At 37.4% G+C, this 20801-nt stretch overlaps 1 long non-coding RNA gene across 1 annotated transcript in view; it reads right to left on the bottom strand.

The window, feature by feature from the left end:
• Nucleotides 1-1479: 1479 nt before the first annotated feature.
• LOC131524361 (uncharacterized) overlaps nucleotides 1480-20801 on the bottom strand; it is a 36107-nt gene continuing 16785 nt past the window's right edge. Inside the window, exons 2-3 of the long non-coding RNA XR_009266971.1 lie at nucleotides 1803-1937; nucleotides 1480-1686 (exon numbers count right to left, since the gene is read on the bottom strand). This is a non-coding gene — a long non-coding RNA (uncharacterized LOC131524361). The remainder of the gene's footprint in view (nucleotides 1687-1802; nucleotides 1938-20801) is intronic.

Raw genomic sequence — 20801 nt, forward strand, 5'->3', positions numbered from 1 at the left:
GTAAAGCAAAACCTTACGACGGTTATGAAACAGCCTCTCATGCAAACAACTCTCAATTAGAGACCTCAACCACATTACAAAAGTACAACTCTGAAAAGTTCACAATAGTGACACTCAGGAAGCCGGCCCGGCTTTCAATCACTGCACTCGAGTGCCTATTTTCCTGCTTCCATATAGATCGGTAAACAAATCATTCTAAAATTATGCCGGGATGGCTCATTTTCTTATTGACTCCTGTGTGCAGCTATTTTAATCATTACCTAATTGTCTAGCTGCTCTATCGACAGCGTGGCGGCCCTGCCGTAGTGATTTGTGCTGACACTGCCAGGGGCCCATTGGATCTGGGTTAACCTTTTGATGTCCATCGACGCTCTGTGCACTGATGATGATTGATCGAGGTGGCCCTTGCCGTTAGATAATACCTAATCAGCGTTCGGAGTAATTTGTGTAAATGAGACCTCATTATTGATGATGGCAACTTCAGAAGCCTTCATGCACACTAATTCCAGGCCACCAATGGATCTGCGAGAAAACTTTGTTCCAGAACGTCAAAAGAGTGTAGAGGCGAATTGTTCAAGAAGAAGTCCATGTTCAGACTGCGATGAACCAGACTGATTTCTCTCTGCTTAAAAGTTACAAAGGTACAAATTCTCTCAAATCATATGACGCATTAAAAATCACGCATACAGAAATCTAACTACCCCTCTAAAGCTCTTTATGGGGAAATGCTTTTTTACAACAACCACACAAAGAAAGACTCAACTCGACATTATTCATCTCATAAAATCACTTAATCGCCACATGCATTTCGCTGGCCATCATCTGCATATTCTTCTTAATATGACTTAAAATTCACTCCATTATGTGACTCCCTTATCTTTTTGAAGTTATCGGCTGGTGAACTGTGGCATAAATGACTTTCTCTTTCCTAAGACTACTTATTTAAAAAATCATTTTGTCAGCAGCCAGACTGAAATAAGTGTGGTGGAGTATTAAAATGATAATAGGTGGTGCAAGTTCTTTTGCGGTATAGCCATTCGCTAAAACCTGGATTATAAAAAGCTACTATTTAATATATCCTTTCTCGAAAGCAATTCAATCTCCAGGTAACAATGACGAGAGAGAGCCTTTAAAATAAAGGGTGGCCGATAGAGATAATGAATTATTCTAATTATTTCTTAAAGGGATAGTTCAACCAAATATGTAAACTTCTGTCATCATTTACTCACCCTTGTGTTGTTGCAAAACTGTATGACTTTTTATTTGCGTAATACACAAGATGTTATGAAGAATGCTGGTAAATAAAAAATTTCAGTGACCCTTGATTTTCATTGTATGGAAAAAACACTGAGTTTGAGCAAATGAAGACTGAATTTTAATTTTTGGGTGAACTACTCTTTTAAGAGCGATACATGCACTTATGGAGGGCAAGAATTCACTGATGACAATAACAGAGGAGAACAAACTTGCCTCACTGAGATGACAAAGGTGGACGTCTGCCATATATGATATGATCTCTGCGTGCTGGGCAGCATCTGAGGTTCGACTGTAATCTCATAAAGGATGTTCACATGTGTTCGTATGCTGGAGGGCTCTTGTATCTGCTCCAGTCTGGCTCCTGAAGATGGAGCTCTGCTCCAGCAATGTGGGTGCAGGGCTCGGCCACCACCCCGACGCTCTCAGGACCTGATGATGATTGATCATGTTGTTTTCTTCATTACTTTAAACCCAATCAGTGCTTGCTGTAATTTGAGTAATGATAGCTCATTATTGCCAATTGCACATTTAAGGGCTTAATTTACCCTTCTCTGGTGCACCTTTGGGACATCTGCATAAGGCAGACACCTTCGGGATAAGGGATCGATAATTCTCCACCTTCCTCTTTTTAACTAGAATTCCTCCTGTTTAAGAATCCTTTTTGATATCTGCAGCTCGGACTGTAAAAAGACAAAAAAATAAAAAATAAATAACTGCATATTTTCATTTTGAGTTCTGTACAATTTTTAAGAAGTTAATTATAGTTTGTGGAAAGGCTGAAATGTCCATTTGAGGGTTTGTGGTTGAACTTGATTTTTTTTTTTAGAGAAATTTATACTTTTATTTAGCATGGATGCATGTTGACCAAAAGTGAGTTAAAACATTTATAATGTAACAATATATTTCAGTGAAATAATGTATGCCAAATAAATGCAGTTCTTCAGAAATTTCTATTTATCAAAAAATCCTGAAAAAAAGTGTCACAGTTTCCACAAAAATATTAAGCAGCACAACTGCTTTCAACATTGATAATGAGAAACATTAACATTTATTTATTTGAACACATAAATAATAAATACATAACATTTTATATCATTTTGTAAATCTGAAATGGTCAAAGGCAATTTCAGTTCAGATATGAACGTGTTATACACAACCTGTTAAACAATTACACTGATCAAACATGCAGATGTTCTGTGTTGTTAATTAATGATGAAAAGTAATTAGATTATGGAGTCCATAACACTGTTTATCAGCCTTTATGCAAACTCCATAATGTATGTCAAATATCACAGCACATGACCTCCACCTTACATTCAATGGCAGACAAACTTTGGGGACAACACACACTGTAAATCCACAACCATTAACATTTACATCAGTTTCCTGGCAAGATTCTTGTTCACACATTCATGTATTTCAAGGGCTATCGAAATCGTATTCATACAGGTAAATGATCTACATTTCCGCTCCTTCAATTCAAAGACTAAAACTCATTTAGCAAAAGCTTGGATCGCCTCTCCTGCAAGCTGAGGCTCAGATGCAGTAGAAAAGAGAGTGTCAGCGAGGTGGGTCACGCGTTACACACCAGGATCAGAATCAACAGGAGATTTGGTAACAGAGGAACCCTTCATCCTCCAGGAATCTTTGTCAGATTGGGGTGATTCATCATGCTAGAGCATTATTGCTGCCCTGATTTCGCTTTGAGTTCCTAGGGTTTTGGCACACAAGCACACTTTCAGGCGTAATAATCACAAAGAATAGGGGGGGAAAAAGGTGAAAACTCAATAGGGAAGCATAATTATCTCCCTATCTATTTACATATAACTGCTGTTTAAGATATGTAAAGAATTTCATATTGAATATGCCTGTGGTGGAATAATAGTCTGTGGCAAAACAAACCATCCTGAAAAAAATATCATAGTTCTTTACAGAAATAGTTCACTCAAACATGAAAAATAATTTACTCCTGTCGTTCCAAACCAATATAAGAAACAAAACATGAACATGAATTAATGTGCCGGTCACTTTATAATGAAAGTGAATAAGGACTGGGGCTGTTACAGTATGCTACAAAATGACAAAAACAAACAAACAAAAAAAAAAAATTATAAAACTGGTCCATACAACTTGTGCACTACTTGATTTATGAATTGGACTGATTTGGTTTTTCCATCCAGAAATTAAAATTGATATTTCACTTCAGAAGAAATTGATTCATCAACTGGGATCGTATGGAGTACCTTCGGGTTTGTTTTGCATGATTTCTGAAGAGTCAACTTTAAGGTACTTATCCACTTGCATTATATGGACTCACAGAAATGGGTTATTTTTAGGGGTGTCAACGTTAACGCGTTAACGCATGCGATTAATCAAAATATTTTAACTCGTTAATATTTTTTTAACGCAAATTAATCGTTTGATAAGGTTTGACCCCAACTTCTTGCCTTCATCGGCATCGCAGCGCAGAAGGTTATCTATCATTGTGTGATGAGGGTACAGTGTTGCCAGGGAAGTGGCACAATTGGGCTATTTACAGGTACGGGGGGAAAAAATTACAGAGCGGTGGGATGCAGTTTTTTGGGCTACTTTTATAATGTACCGCGGCCACCCAAAGTGTATATTGGCAAATAAAATGAAAATAGATCCTTTTACTAATGTGTATTATACTTGGAATGTATCCCTGGCAACTTAAGAACGGAGAGGCGCCGGTTGTAACATCACAAACAACGTGAGTTTCAGCCAGAGCATACATGTCTTTACACAGCAGAAATAAACATGACAACAGCCACTATAGATTATATAAGATACAGTGAGGAAAATAAGTATTTGAACACCCTGCTATTTTGCAAGTTCTCCCACTTAGAAATCATGGAGGGCTCTGAAATTGTCATCGTAGGTGCATGTCCACTGTGAGAGACATAATCTAAAAAAAAAAATCCAGAAATCACAATGTATGATTTTTTTAACTATTTATTTGTATGATACAGCTGCAAATAAGTATTTGAACACCTGAGAAAATCAATGTTAATATTTGGTACAGTAGCCTTTGTTTGCAATTACAGAGGTCAAACGTTTCCTGTAGTTTTTCACCAGGTTTGCACACACTGCAGGAGGGATTTTGGCCCACTCCTCCACACAGATCTTCTCTAGATCAGTCAGGTTTCTGGCCTGTTGCTGAGAAACACGGAGTTTGAGCTCCTCTAAAGATTCTCTATTGGGTTTAGGTCTGGAGACTGGCTAGGCCACGCCAGAACCTTGATATGCTTCTTACAGAGCCACTCCTTGGTTATCCTGGCTGTGTGCTTGGTCATTGTCATGTTGGAAGACCCAGCCTCGACCCATCTTCAATGCTCTAACTGAGGGAAGGAGGTTGTTCCCAAAATCTCGCAATACATGGCCCCGGTCATCCTCTCCTTAATACAGTGCAGTCGCCCTGTCCCATGTGCAGAAAAACACCCCAAAGCATGATGCTACCACCCCATGCTTCACAGTAGGGATGGTGTTCTTGGGATGGTACTCATCATTCTTCTTCCTCCAAACACGTTTAGTGGAATTATGACCAAAAGTTCTATTTTGGTCTCATCTGACCACATGACTTTCTCCCATGACTCCTCTGGATCATCCAAATGGTCATTGGCAAACTTAAGTCGGGCCTGGACATGTGCTGGTTTAAGCAGGGGAACCTTCCGTGCCATGCATGATTTCAAACCATGACGTCTTAGTGTATTACCAACAGTAACCTTGGAAACGGTGGTCCCAGCTCTTTTCAGGTCATTGACCAGCTCCTCCCGTGTAGTTCTGGGCTGATTTCTCACCTTTCTTAGGATCATTGAGACCCCACGAGGTGAGATCTTGCATGGAGCCCCAGTCCGAGGGAGATTGACAGTCATGTTTAGCTTCTTCCATTTTCTATTGATTGCTCCAACAGTGGACCTTGTTTCACCAAGCTGCTTGGCAATTTCCCCGTAGCCCTTTCCAGCCTTGTGGAGGTGTACAATTTTGTCTCTAGTGTCTTTGGACAGCTCTTTGGTCTTGGCCATGTTAGTAGTTGGATTCTTACTGATTGTATGGGGTGGACAGGTGTCTTTATGCAGCTAACGACCTCAAACAGGTGCATCTAATTTAGGATAATAAATGGAGTGGAGGTGGACATTTTAAAGGCAGACTAACAGGTCTTTGAGGGTCAGAATTCTAGCTGATAGACAGGTGTTCAAATACTTATTTGCAGCTGTATCATACAAATAAATAGTTAAAAATCATACATTGTGATTTCTGGATTTTTTTTAGATTATGTCTCTCACAGTGGACATGCACCTACGATGACAATTTCAGACCCCTCCATGATTTCTAAGTGGGAGAACTTGCAAAATAGCAGGGTGTTCAAATACTTATTTTCCTCACTGTAATACACACGATTACGATAGGATATTTGTATGTGATTTTCTTGGAATGTGTACATCTTAAATGCTAATTTGTGCAGCGATATAAAAGGCTATAAATAGCATATTTTAACAACAGTAAACGACCAAATTCCACATGTGATCGTAAAAGGAAGTTATTACAAACACTCGATGGTGGTTTGAAGTGAGTTCTGAGAAAAAGTGCACTATTAATCTCATAAATTGTCTTATGAAGCATGATGCTAATATTAGCTCTAATGCAGCTGCAGAACAGGTCCAATTCTTCTTCATAATGAATTGTGTCATAATACTTCATGTTAGGGCTGGGCGATAAATCGATTTTATCGATTAACTCGAATGTGTAGTTTACATCGATTTATTTGAATGAAAATCGGTTTTCACTTTAACATCCGCCGACAATCCCCTCTGGGCCCTCCAGCGCGTCTGGGTGCGTTTGCCATATTAGAGTTTAGGTAGGGTTTCGTGATTCCCCAGCAATCCGCCGCATCCCAACGTGTTAGGAAAGAAAATGACGTGTACTGCGGAATGCGGATCCCTTAAGTTACTCATTGCGCGGCTCACGAGACTCTTGCGGCTTGCCAAGCTTTAATTTGTGGCTCGCATGGCAGTAAATAATAAGATGAGCAATACAGAGATTTCATAAAAACATTAAAAAAAACAAGCAGGACTATAACCCATAAAAAACTCACACCGTGTCTACACTGGACATGAGCGTCACGGTGCAATCAGGGCTTTATGATTTCCGCGATGCGGAAAACGCGGACGGAATCTAGTTATAAAAACAGAATTTACTGTATAACACGGAATGCCACTGAATTTGTCAAAGTTTGGATGAATAAATCAAAAGTAGGTTATTACACTTAAATCAAATCGCAATATGAACTAGTATCTGTAAATGTTAAGCTGCAAAAATACCATATGTTATGAATGAATGCACAGACTCGCAGTTTTGTTTACTACACACATACTGAAGCACGCAGTGTTTTCAGCGTCTGCCGTCATGCCAAATGAGATTATAAATATATGAACAACAGTCAGTGTCTATATATATATATATATATATATATATATATATATATATATATATATATATATATATATATTTATTTATTTATTTATTTATTTATTTATTTATTTATTTTTTTTTTTTAAATACCCAAAACAGCGGGATTACAAAATGGAAATATAGACTAGAAAGATATTTAAACTTGCTCTGCATTTATGTCCATGACACTGACTTACTGCGGAGAATAAATACAAGATGGGAGGAAAATGTACATTTCTTTCCTTCGCAGTTTTATCATTGGGTGATCATCATACTGTATATAACATTGCGGGATTCAGGGAGCCTCTATTATGCATTGCAACTGCTTTTGAATGCATGATTGCTTTTTAGTTTCACTTTCACTTTCGAGATTGGTGATCGCACATCCGTGTTTATACTATGGTGCGGCAGTATTTACCACACATTTTACAAGATTAGATGTTTGTCAGTTTTGCTCATGATCTGCAAATCTTGTTGTTTCTGATTGCACTTTAACCCCATGAGGGAAATCCATATCAAATCCCAGAAGGGAAAATCAAAACAAAATAAAGTTAAAACTTGTTTTGAACAATTTCTTTGTCATCTGCAGATTAAATCGTAAATCGGATTTTTTTTTTTAGGCCATATCACCCAGCCCTACTTCATGTAAGGTTGCAAGAAATTTTTTGTTGTATTTATTTAGAAATACTTTTGATAATAGTTGTGTAAATGTATACTGGGATTGAAGCGATGTGGCTTGGTAAACGTTTAAAATTGCCAGTTTAAAGGTTGATAATGGCTGAATAAAAACAAAAGAATAATGATAAAAGAATAATAAGGATTATGTCTCATACCTGGCGGAAGTGTGAAAGGTTCTGTTTCCTTAAACTAGTTTGTCATGCATTTCTTTTTCAACACATTTAGGAGGTAAATCCTAGTATTTAAAATTTGCAATTAATCATGATTAATCATAGTCCATGCGATTAAATTTTTTAATCTATTGACAGCACTAGTTCTTTTTAATAAATAAATAACAAATTATCTGTTTGTGTTCCAAAGAAGAAAGAACGACTGGTCATACAACTGGGATATCATGAGGGCAATTAAATGATGAGGAAAAAATTGTTTTTGGTTATTAAATTTTGGTCTGTGTCTTACAAAATGCTATCACATGGCTTCAGAAGACTTGGAATATAGAGCAAAAGTTGTATGGACCATTTTAATTAAACTTTTATGGTGCTTTTGCAGCCGTTTGAAATCACATAAATGTTAGTAAATAACATCAGAAATTTCATTTTTGGGTGAACTCTTTTAATGGTTAGTACTGTTGATGCTGCACCACAATATAAACACCACTCACCAAATTCTTTATGTCAAAAAAGAAGGGGCTTCAAAGTGCTTAAAAAGGGGTACAGGTGTCTTAAACAAACAATGGTCTCTTTGAAAGTACTCAAAACAACTGTGATCCTGTGGGGCACTGATGTCCTAAATTGCAGCAGAAGAATGGAGCTTTCTATCCGTGCTCGGGTACCTATGATACCGTTCTCGGCACATAGTCATTGCTGCCCTTTTCATCTTCCTGCCTTCAGAGAATTCCTCTAGAAAATGTTGCCTCCTTTCTTCTGCTGAAAATTTCAGTTCATCAAAAGAGAGGTGAATCTAAGTCCTTATATTGTGGCCACGGCCATGTACAGTATCATTAAAGGGTAAAATGCGGAGGGCCTACAGATAGGGCATGTCCAAGGACATGCACAAACACACTCAAATACACACTCACACATACACAGAGGGGCATTTGATGTTATCCTTTGTCAATGTTTGAAGCCAGATCCTTGTTATCAGAGTGCTGTTCTGGGCTCCATTTCTTGGCTTTTTGAGAGCAGGTCAGGGGCTTTCATGTGAGAGGCACACTCACAGCATCTCTGCAGACACCAGCCGAGAAGGACCACAGCTTCAGTGCTGCTTATCTTCCCCAAACGCCCATGTTCACAGATAATATAAATATATAACCACGTGGAGGCCATAGCGAGTGCACAAGAACAACACTGTATTTGTACTAGACAAGACGTTTGACACATTCTGAAGATTAAAATTGGAAGATTAAATGTGTCCGTTTAATAAAATGGATTGAACTACGCAGCCAGCGATATAAATATATTTCTATTGAATAAAAATGTGTCAGATATTATCATATTGTTCACATATATGCCATATTGCATTTATTTGACCAAAATACAGTAAAAATACTGTAGTAAGATTGTAAAATATCAAAATGTGCAATTACAAAACAAAACCATTTTCTCTTTTAAAATGCATTTTATTTCTGTAATGGTAAAGCTTAATTTTCAATTCTAATATGCTGATTAGATTATTATTATCAATTAGGGGGTTGACCTATATGTGTTTTTCAGAGCCGATGCTGATACCGATTATTACAGAACAAGTAGACCGATAACTGATATTTTTAACCGATATACATGTCTGGTGTAAAAATGAAAATTAAATGTCAAAATTAAGAATAACAAGGGCTCTGACAAAAATTGCCTTCCCTGGTGTGGGTTGCACTTCTTACTCTTGTCTTCCTCCATGCATCCATCTACAATAAGGGTAATATAAAGAGAGAGTTAAAAGTGCATACTGCATGCTTCATGATTAAGGGAAATGTAAGTATTTGGCTTCAATTAGGGCTGCAACTAACGATTATTTTAATAATCGATTAATCTGTCGATCATTTTTTCGATTAATCAATGAATCGGATTAAAAAAACAAAACAAGAAAAGCATTCATTTCCAACCCTTTATTCAAAAACAGAACAAAAATCTTTAGAAAGTGCACAAACATGTTGCTCCTTGAACATCCCTGAGCTGTTATAATAATAATAAATAAAAATAAAAATGGACTAACACAAAAAACATACACATGTATACTTTACATCTGCCAAATATATACACTTTTTTTTTTAAATAAAGTGCCACCTGAGCTGCCAGAACAATAAATAATTTATAAAAAATAAAGAACAATACAAATCAGAAAATTTAACAGGATTTGTTTGAATGTCAGAACTTGTTCTCTACACTACACTGCAGACGCACACACTCGCAGACGCACACACTTTTGCAGACGCACACACTCACAAACTCTCACACTGACACACACACTCTCTCTCTCTCTCAAGTTCACTTGAAGCTTATTCATTAAATTATTACCATCATTGTAGTAAGTGCAAGGTTCATTTATACACCACATTTGAACACAGCTTAAGATGACCAAGTGCTGTAAAAGAACTTTAAAATTAAATTAAAAGTAAATTAAAGTACAACACACAAATATATTTGTCAATAATAACCTATATGGGACAAAGCACAGAATATACACTGCAAAAAATGCTTTTCTGACTTAGTAGTTTTGTCCTGTTTTCAGTCCAAATATCTAAAAATCTTAAATCAAGATACATTTACTAGACACATGAAATAGCATAAGAAATTGTCTTATTTTCTGAAAAACACCTCAAAATTAAGTGATTGTTTGCTTAAAACAAGCAAAATTATCTGCCAATGGTGTAAGAAAAATAATCTTAATGAGATATAATCTCAAACAGAAGTTTTAAGCATCACTTAATTTTCTCATGCCATTTTTCTTGTCTCGTAATCTTGATTTAAGGTTTTTAGATATTTGACTGAAACGAGACAAAATTACTAAGTAAGAAAAGCTTTTATTGCAGTGTAGCTATACATGACAACAGATTGAAAATGAATGGTCCAAAAAGGCAAGTGAATAAAAACGTGTCTTTAGTCTTGCAATGTAATTGCGTTGCGAAAAAGCGGAGATCTGTCTCCTCCAGGCTGTGCGCGGTGCGTCCATCTGAATGGAGGCGGGGTGAAGTTACGAGGTTTCGCTGAGAGCTTGATGATCCAATGGCGTTACGAAGTTTTACTGACAAGCTCTTTTTAATGCTTATCATTGGTTAACTATTTTTTAAAACCCTCTGATTTAAAATAATAATAACTCAAGTTTGGATAATTTTTCACAGCACCTGACTGGGCTAGGGTATGGCAACTGCCATACGGAAACGCCGCCCCTGCTCCCGTGCCATGTCGCTTTTGCATATTTTGCAATTAACACACTTTTTCTGTTTATTTAGTGTGAAATGCTCCCACACCTTGGATGACTTGGGTCGCACGGATTTCTCTGCCTCCGCCATGTATCTTTCCTCTACCTCCGCTCGTTTTTTTTAATTTTTGCTCCGCCCTGTCTATGAGGCGCCGAACTCTGCTAGCATCAGTGCGCGAGAGAGACCGAGTGTGTTCACTCCGCTCCGCGCTCAACTAAAGTTTTTTTTTTTTTTTTAATAATCAAACGTCTCCGCGTCGCGCGACACAACGAATCGATTATGAAATTCGTTGCCAACTCTTTTAGTAATCGATTTTTATCGATTTAATCGATTCGTTGTTGCAGCCCTAGCTTCAATAATTTACATGTTAGAAATGTATGTGTAATAGCATAACCTCTCATAATTATAATATAATAAGTGTAAATAATTTAATTGTCTTCATAGCTCCACTGTAGAAATTGCGAAGAAGACAGCTATTTTAATTAAACTATAACACTAATAGCCTGTTATAGGCACACTTGGTTCAATAGCCTATTGAAATGTCACAATTTCTGTCGTCCTAATCTTGGTCTATGTGACAGTATCTTAATCTTGGCCTATGTGACAGTAATTTCCATTAGTTTTAATTTACAGTGCAGTGCAAATGAAGCCATAAAACATTAATTCCATTTATCTTTTAATCAAATGAGAGTTAAAATATTTTTTGGCAAAGAAATGGGTTTACCATTAAAATTAAAACATGGAAGAAATAGCGCATTGTGTGATTATTCTTTTAAACAAAAGTTGTAATTGTTGTAGTAGTATTAGTAGATAAACCGAACTTTTATTTTGACGGGTTGCAATGAGGACCTCTTAAGTTTCTGTATAGCCTATGTATATGATATGACGATTGTTTTACTTAAATGAAACGGTCAAATGCTCATGAAGTAACTCTCAGAGCAGTTCTGGGGTTGTTGTGCATGTATTTATGTCCTCGTTTATTAAGACGGCAGATGCTGAAAACACCATGAGCGTCGCACACTTCAGTGTGTGTGTGTGTGTGTGTGTGTACTAATCAAAACCGCGCGTCTGTGCCATTCACATATACAGAGACACGCAGAACATGCAGAATTCATATTTAAATAGTCTTTTGCAGCTTAATATTTACAGATACTAGTCCATAGCGCCAGTCGATTTAAGTGTACTGACCTACTTTTGATTAATTCATCCAAACTTTGACAAATTCTGTGACTCATGAAATACAGTAAATTCCATTTATATGAATGGATTCTGTGATTCTGTCCGGGTTTTCCCCATCGCGGAAACCATAAATAGATAATATTGAGGTGTTTTGCAACTCCACTGTAGAAATTGCGAAGAAGACAGCTATTTTAATTAAACTATAACACTAATAGCCTGTTATAGGCACACTTGGTTCAATAGCCTATTGAAATGTCACAATTTCTGTCGTCCTAATCTTGGTCTATGTGACAGTATCTTAATCTTGGCCTATGTGACAGTAATTTCCATTAGTTTTAATTTACAGTGCAGTGCAAATGAAGCCATAAAACATTAATTCCATTTATCTTTTAATCAAATGAGAGTTAAAATATTTTTTGGCAAAGAAATGGGTTTACCATTAAAATTAAAACATGGAAGAAATAGCGCATTGTGTGATTATTCTTTTAAACAAAAGTTGTAATTGTTGTAGTAGTATTAGTAGATAAACCGAACTTTTATTTTGACGGGTTGCAATGAGGACCTCTTAAGTTTCTGTATAGCCTATGTATATGATATGACGATCGTTTTACTTAAATGAAACGGTCAAATGCTCATGAAGTAACTCTCAGAGCAGTTCTGGGGTTGTTGTGCATGTATTTATGTCCTCGTTTATTAAGACGGCAGATGCTGAAAACACCGCGAGCGTCGCACACTTCAGTGTGTGTGTGTGTGTGTGTGTGTACTAATCAAAACCGCGCGTCTGTGCCATTCACATATACAGAGACACGCAGAACATGCAGAATTCATATTTAAATAGTCTTTTTGCAGCTTAATATTTACAGATACTAGTCCATAGCGCCAGTCGATTTAAGTGTACTGACCTACTTTTGATTAATTCATCCAAACTTTGACAAATTCTGTGACTCCGCGAAATACAGTAAATTCCATTTATATGAATGGATTCTGTGATTCTGTCCGGGTTTTCCCCATCGCGGAAACCATAAATAGATAATATTGAGGTGTTTTGCAACTTCAGTGTAGTGGATTGTGATTTATTGCAACTTGAGCAACGTCTGCTGCTGCCTTTGAGAGCCAAATAACACGTTTCAAAATTAAATAATTTTGTCGGCACATCGGTTTTGAAAGTGACCGATACCGATAATCACAAAAATGCTTAATATCGGCTGCGATAATCGGTCTACCCCTATAAAATATAAATAAAAAAAAACATTGTGTCATTCCATAATATTTATCTTAAAAACTTAATATCTTGCTTAAAAGCTGAAACAAAAAATTATTAAACTGAAAAATGTATTTCAAGTTTTTTTCTCTTTAATACTTTTCCTTAATGTTTGCTTAATACTGAAATGCTTAATACTGAATTATTTAATATTAAACTTTGTTATGCTTTAGAAGACTTGGAATATAGTGTAGCCATGCACTATGGGCTACGTTTTTGCAGAAATTATAGATATTTTATATTTATATCCTTTTGTGGTCTGCAAAAGAAAGTAAGTCATATGGGTTTGGGGAGTAAATCTTGACAGAATTTTCATTTTGAGAACTATACCCTTAATCTAACATTTCAAATCTAACAAAACTTCATCCAAACAGAACATGAACTGTAATACTGGGGAAAAAGTTATCGAAAAGCATAAAAGATCAGTGCATGACCAACAAGAGCTCACACATGCTTTAGTCAGTCATTTTTGGGCTTTATGCTCTTATTTAAACCTCCCTGCTCAACTTTCCCATTTCACAGGACTCAGAAATCAACCAATTATAGGCTATGTAAGCAGTCATGTCACCCCCCTCCGTACTGATGCGGCTATTTCCTGTTTCAGATTAGCCTTGCAAAGCTAGAAGAGCCATGACTGGGGAGGGCCTGCAGTGACACAGCACTATAAAAGCACAGGGCTAGAATAAAGGAGAACTGAAATAACTCAGACATAAAAGTCTGCAATAAAATATCTTTTTTATTTCCCTTTTTACGCACAAGAAAACTTAAGCAAGGCTAATCTACGGTAAGAAGTTACAAGCCTGAAAATCTTTCCCCTGTGTTTGTACCATAAAATAATTGGTGTTTAGGCCTATTTCACACTAGGAATTTGAACCATATGTGCCTTCAACGAGTCCCCCGAGAAAGGCAAGAGAGGGAGAAAAGGGGGAGGAAGAGAAAGAGAGGGAGGAAGGAAGAAAAAAAAGAGAAAGTTTATGGGTTGGATTTTCTATTTGACTGTAATCACTTCTCTGGAGGCCCATTGGAGTCCCCAGGCCAAAGAAAACAGTTATGATTGGAAAGTGATACAGCATGCTCACATGCTGATAGGATAGCTAGAATGTTCTTTTCCTAAGCTGTACTCTTCTTTTACATCTCCTGTAACTTTGTGCTCCAACTTCTCTACCATGAGGGAGTAGATGCAGAGAGGAAATGGAAAAGAAAGAGGGGGGTTGAGTAAAAAAGTCTGGTCTCTTAAACCCTTGAGCTGCCCCAGGCTGTTTTCTCTTGTTAATGACCACCTATCACCCCCTCACTCTTTTCACAAAGATTTACAAGATAAGTGAAGGGCAAATTACCATGAAATGATTCGGGTTCCTCCAGAATGTCAGGTGGTATTAGTGTGAGGAACGTGCATCTATAATCTTTCAACTATTTTCTGACTACAATACAGAAACACAGAGTCGACTCTGGGGGAACTGATATAGGTAAGGAAGCGACCGCGTTTTCCAGCCAAATACTAGCCCGAGTATCACAAGCAAATCTCCTACACGTGTGAGTCAGGGCAGAGAGAGCGAGACAGAGCAGTCCAAACACAATATGCATTTTTGCTTAAAAAACTATTCTGACTTGAAATGTGAAACCAGATTTTCAGAAGTTCACCTCTTTCTACCAGCCACACGAGGAACAGACTCTTTCGTTCAACCCTGAAATGATTCCATGTGCTTCTCTCATTGGCCCAACACAGCCATCTGCCAACCATACCAGTCCTAGCTGTGCAACTTCCAGAACCCCACTGAATATTTACTTTTTTTAACCTTGGTTATTTCAGTGTTACAGGTTGATGCTAGCTACTTCACATTTACACTACTGTTCAAAACACATTTTTTTAAAAGAAATTAATATCTTTATTTAGCAAAGTTAAATTAAATTGGTCAAAAGTGACAGTAAACTTTTATATTGTTACAAAAAATGATGTTCTTTTGAAGTTCTATTCATCAAAGCATCCTGCAAAATAGCCTACAGTATATCCCAGTTTCCACAAAAAAAAAAGTTTTAAAATGTGATGAGAAGAAATGTTTTTTATTTTATTTATTTATTTTTTTTAAAGAACCAAATCAGCATATTAGAATGATTTATGAAGGATCATGTGATACTGAAGTAATGACTGAAAATTCAGCTTTGCCCTCACAGGAATAAATTTAATTAATATCTGTGATAAAAATGTATTAAAATAGAAAACAGTTATTTTAATTTGTAATAATATTTCACAATATTGCTGTTTTACTTATATTTTTGAGCCTTGGTGAGCATAAGAGGCTTCTTTCATAAACACCAAACTTTTGAACAATAAAGTAGTGTATGCATTTGGTAGATGCTTTTATTCCAAGCGACTTAGCGTTCAAAGTACATATTTTATCAGTTGCATAAGAGTTGTGCACAACTCATAAATTTGAATTTGAATATAAGAAAACAGAATTAAAAGTTAAATAAAAATAAATTCATCAAAAGAAATCCAAAAATAAGTTTTAGTCTCCAACTAGAAATCTAAACCCTATCATGCAGGCCCTGGGAATCGAACCCATGACTCAGGTGTTGCAAGTGGCATGCTCTATTATTTGAACATGAGGTACACTCAACATCGCACGCTTTCACAACCTGAGCATATATTTCTTCACTGCTGATTATATTTCATTTTCTCTAAATTATTTCTCCTCACAGACCACAAACAGCAAATTGCGCTTAAAAGATCTCAAATACATGAATTATTTACTCTCGCAGCAGTTCGGTTCAGCGCGGTTCCAGACTACGAAAGCAGGTCACCACAAGGTAATTGGAGTTAACAGATGCTTCAATTCCCACAGATTCCCTCACGCTGAAATCATTAATACACAATTGCAACCAGAAGGACAGCATTCTCTAAGTATAGATTCATTACGGTGAGAACGAGGGATGAAATTATATTCACACGCTCATCCCTTCCCCAAACGCTCCAAAAGAGGTCTACACTATAAATACATGGATGCACAAGCAATGCAGTGTAACAAAGTGTAATGGCGATAATCAAATGGGCCTTCTGAGTGTCACGTCACCTGCAGTACAGTACCTCACAAAGTCCTGTACTGCTGGATAGTTCTTCTAGGTGTATAAAAGCACATTTGACAGACTTGAACTGACAGAACCTACCTAACAGCTTGTATAAAGGCCAACCGTGTGTTGGCAGTCTGCCGCTAAGTGAGTACCATCTAACGTGTTCGATGTCTCACATCTCTCGCTGCTGCTCTGTGCCATCACTGTGAGTAAACATACAGTAATGGTGATATTAGCCTGCGTGCCTGCTGATGTACAGTAGTTCAGGCACAGACGGATAGCAACAATTACAGGCCCACATGCTACGTTTAAGCTCAACTTAAAGCGCTAAGATGGGAGAGCGGCGAGAAAAAGGACCGGTATGGGCTTTTTCATACATGTAAGGCATAAATTATGTCCAATGGTGCGAGCGCAATGCCACTGTTGAACAGCCAGTCAATGGAGAGGGCAGGGAGAGGCAATGGAGCGCGGTAATGTGTAATCTTACTACTCAATGGGCTGTGCCCAGCAACGGGGCTCCGAATGCTGGAAGTGTCAGAGAGATAAATAGCAGAGTGTCCCCCTCGAAAAACATGATTAATACCCCAGCTAGTGACGCTGCAGAAGATGAAGTGGGAGCAGCTGGCTCAAGCAGCGCAGGCACGCAGGGAGAGGTGGGGGAGAGAGACGGGAGCGAGCGCAGCGGAGCAGAGAGGGCAAAGAGGAGGACACACCGGCAGCCAGGGGGAGGGAGGCAAGGCAAGGGCACGCCAGGCCGCGGAGTGAGGAGAGACCCCCTCGTAGCCCCGGCAGAAATACCAGAACCCTCCTATCCACCGCCAATCTCCATTCATTATACACCTAGAGCTGCAGATATAGGAGGAATATTTCGGCCACGAACACCAATTCTGTCATCATTTGCTCACCCTCAGTCGTTCTAAACCTGTATGACTGACTTTCTTCTGTGGAGAACTGAGGAAGATGTTTTGAAGAATGTTTCAGTTGTTGCTGTCCACACAATGAAAGTCAATGTGGAGCAAAACAACCTCAATGACATTCATTGTATGGTGGAAAAAAAAGAAACAGTCAAACGACATGCAGGGGAAAATATGGGTGGACTATCTCTTTAATTCAAGAGCATTTACTGTATAAACACTTTTAAACTTCTATGCTGCTGCAGCCATAGGGGGTCATTCACACAGAAATGCGAGAATGAAGGCAGTGGAATGAAAAGATATGCAAGTTCTAGAGACAATTTTTTAAAGTTAAACTTTTAACTTGTTGGTTTTTGAATGATGTGTCATGCGCCAGATGAAGCTAAAGACGCCCACACTGCAAAAGACATGAATGCAACAGTAAAACATGTCTGTCTAGTGCATTTTTCGAAAAACGATTAAAAAAACTCTTATACAAACTGAAATACAAACACATTGTTTTTTTAAAAGTAGAATATCTTTTAACTTAAATGCCATGTTTTTAGAAAGGTGTGTTGTGCGTGAGATAAAAAAACAATGAAAAAGCAGCACAGTGGAATGCAAAAAAAAGCAAGATCTAGAAAGGCTTTGGTTTTTAATAAGTTTAACAACTTTTAACTTGGAATGCTACATTTTTAGAAAGACACGCAAGATGCAAAAAAACAAGCGCAAGAGTAAAAAGTTTGTCTAGTGCATGTTTACATAAAAAAATATGGAAAAAGCAAAGTGCAATTCAAAAACATGTTCGGTGTACACAGCTAATATTGCAGGAGAGTAAATTACGGAGCACAAGAAGATGCTTTTACATCCAGACCATTACGTTACCTCAACATTTGAGAGACATAACACACTGAGTGATTTAATGTGCCATACCCCTGAGCCTGATGTGGACTCTCTCACAGATAAACAAGTTGAGTTCCCAGGTCTGTCCTGTTGTAAGTAAACATGTCGAGGGGCGGGCCACTTTTTCATGGTTCAGGGACCCCCACCCTCCCCGCAGACAATTAACTTTTGCGGTGTAATGAGATGATTGATAAGCTGGAAGTTTGCGCTTTAAGAAGATATTAATCATTCCCTCTGGTAATTTTAATCATGCGTTCCATCAACCCCAGATGCTGAGGATCACCTTCCTGGCAAACAAAGGGCAGCTGCAGCGCTCGTGCAGTCATTTTGTTCTAGTTTAACTTTATTTTGCACTGGTTTGTTCCTCCCATCTGTTCGCGCCAGCCTCGGCAGCCCACGTTGCACGTCGATAAGCCGAGGAAGCAGCATGTGGGAGTGCGCTTGCGAGTGTGTGTGTGTAAACTTTAGAAAAAAACAGGCGTCTTTGAAATGGTAAACTGAATCCTCTAGGTTCGTGACTATCTGTTGTGCCGACACCAGCCCACTGTATAAGCGCAAACATGCATACACACAAACAGTGATGTTACCACATGGTGTGGGCAATATGTCTCAGAAAAGCACAATTTGGCATTTGAACTGCTCTTTAGAATAGGGAGCACGTAGTTCCACTGCAGGGCAGAGTTGGACGGGGGAAGCCTGCATCCTTGACATCCCTTTTAAAGCCTGAGAGAGAAAAACAGTCTCTGATTTGTTCATGTTCGCTGCCTTCATTAAGTGTCAATGTTAGATCAACTGACCTGAGGGAACACCACATTTGGGAGTGAATTCCAAAACCAGAGTAGCTGCGAACTGCTTTAATAGCATAATATGGACAGAAATAGCCACAAGGATATTTACTTTAGCCTTGAATCGTACAGTCCCACAATCCAACTACGTACAAATTACATTTACGCTAAAACCTCCATTCAGTTCAAATGAAAATACCTTACAGTCAAAGCACTCAAAATGATGCAAATAATTCAGTAATACAGTATAATGTCTAAGGGGGAAAAAAAACACTGAGTAAATTGCTGTAATGTAGCGCCGTCATGTTAAGGAGCCGTCAATCTACATTCTAGAAGACCAGTTTAATTGAACAGCCAGACACAGAGAGCGATCACTTGAAATCAAATTAACATGAACAACATCAGCTGCAGAGAAATCATATTGAAGACTACTTCAAATGTCCTACAGCTAATTATTCTTACAAAAAACTTGATTTTAGGCCCTAATCACATACACCCCCCTAAGCGCTTTGTACACTTACCCCCTAAAGTTGTGTTTTGACAAGTGTCAAGCAGACCTGCTTAATCAGGTGCAAAATTAATAGCAACAAAATGACAGATTTCCTCATCGTGTTTAAAGTTTTTTTTTTTAAAGTTACTGAAAAGGTCTCTGGGAACAAGAACAGATCCAAATTACTAGTCTGCACGCAGGAGCCTTCATTTGATAGGGCCATCCCTGGAGGGGATGATAGGAGACATACCTAAAAGCAGTGGGACTGCACTGCCTTTTACCACCATTAATTGCAACCACCAGTATATATATATAAAAAAAAAAACAAGCAATTTAATTTTATACGAAGCCTGGCCTCATCTGTTATCAGTGCTGCACTTGCGCAGAGTACAGAGAGGTAATAGAGGTTTTCAGGGGCTATTCCCTGCATATTATCTAATAATGATGAATGAACAGCCCTGGAAGTGACAGCTGTTTGGATGCTTTGTTTGCAGTGAAGCATCTATTTGTAACTTTCCTCAGAAAATGTCCATTTGACTTTGAGAACAAGGTGCTAAACTGCAACTAGCTTCACTTGGACAGGTTGTTAAAAGGGTCAATGATATGTACTGTCAAGAGAATCTATGATAAACAAAAGAAACTTGGTTGGTAAGATTTTTTTTTTTTTTATGTTTCTGAAAGAAGTCTTCACCATGCTGATCGAGGCTGCCTTTATTTTTATTTTAAATACAGTAAAAACAATAATATTTTAAAATTCTAAGTTCTATTTTAATATATTTCAAAATGTAATTTATTATGGTCATGGCAAAGCTAAATTATCAGCAGGCATTCCTGATACTTTCTGATATTTCAAAAAGCATATGCTGATTTGGTGCTCAACACTAATTATGTCGAAAAGAGTTAACTCAAAAAAGGTGTAGTGGTCTAAGTAAAAAAAAAATTAAATAAAACAAAAAAGAGAAAGTTTACAAATATATTTTTCAAGGTAAAAAAGCACAAATACCATGCATTTTTAATCCATAAATACCAAAAATACAACTTGAAATATTCAAAATAAAAAAAATAAAAAATACTGACCTATTACTAAAAGGTCCAACTTGACCTATTTTTGTCAAAAAATTATGTTATTTTAAGATACTTATGGACCTCACTCAAGAGGGTCTGCAGACGTCCTCTATTTGATTTTTTCTTTCTTTCTGTATGCTGGTTGAACAACAAAACTTTGATTTGGTGGAAAAGTTTTTCAAATATTAACAAGCAGTTTTGTATTAGCTTATTTTACCAAGAAAAAAAATAAAATACACAAAACAGATAAAAGATTATGCCTAACTACTTGATAACAAACAAAAAGCATAATTTTACTGAACCAAAAATCTGTTTTGATCAATATGCTATAATACAGAAT

The sequence above is a fragment of the Onychostoma macrolepis genome, chromosome 18 (genome assembly GCF_012432095.1).
Source record: "Onychostoma macrolepis isolate SWU-2019 chromosome 18, ASM1243209v1, whole genome shotgun sequence".
Taxonomy (NCBI): Eukaryota; Metazoa; Chordata; class Actinopteri; order Cypriniformes; family Cyprinidae; genus Onychostoma; species Onychostoma macrolepis.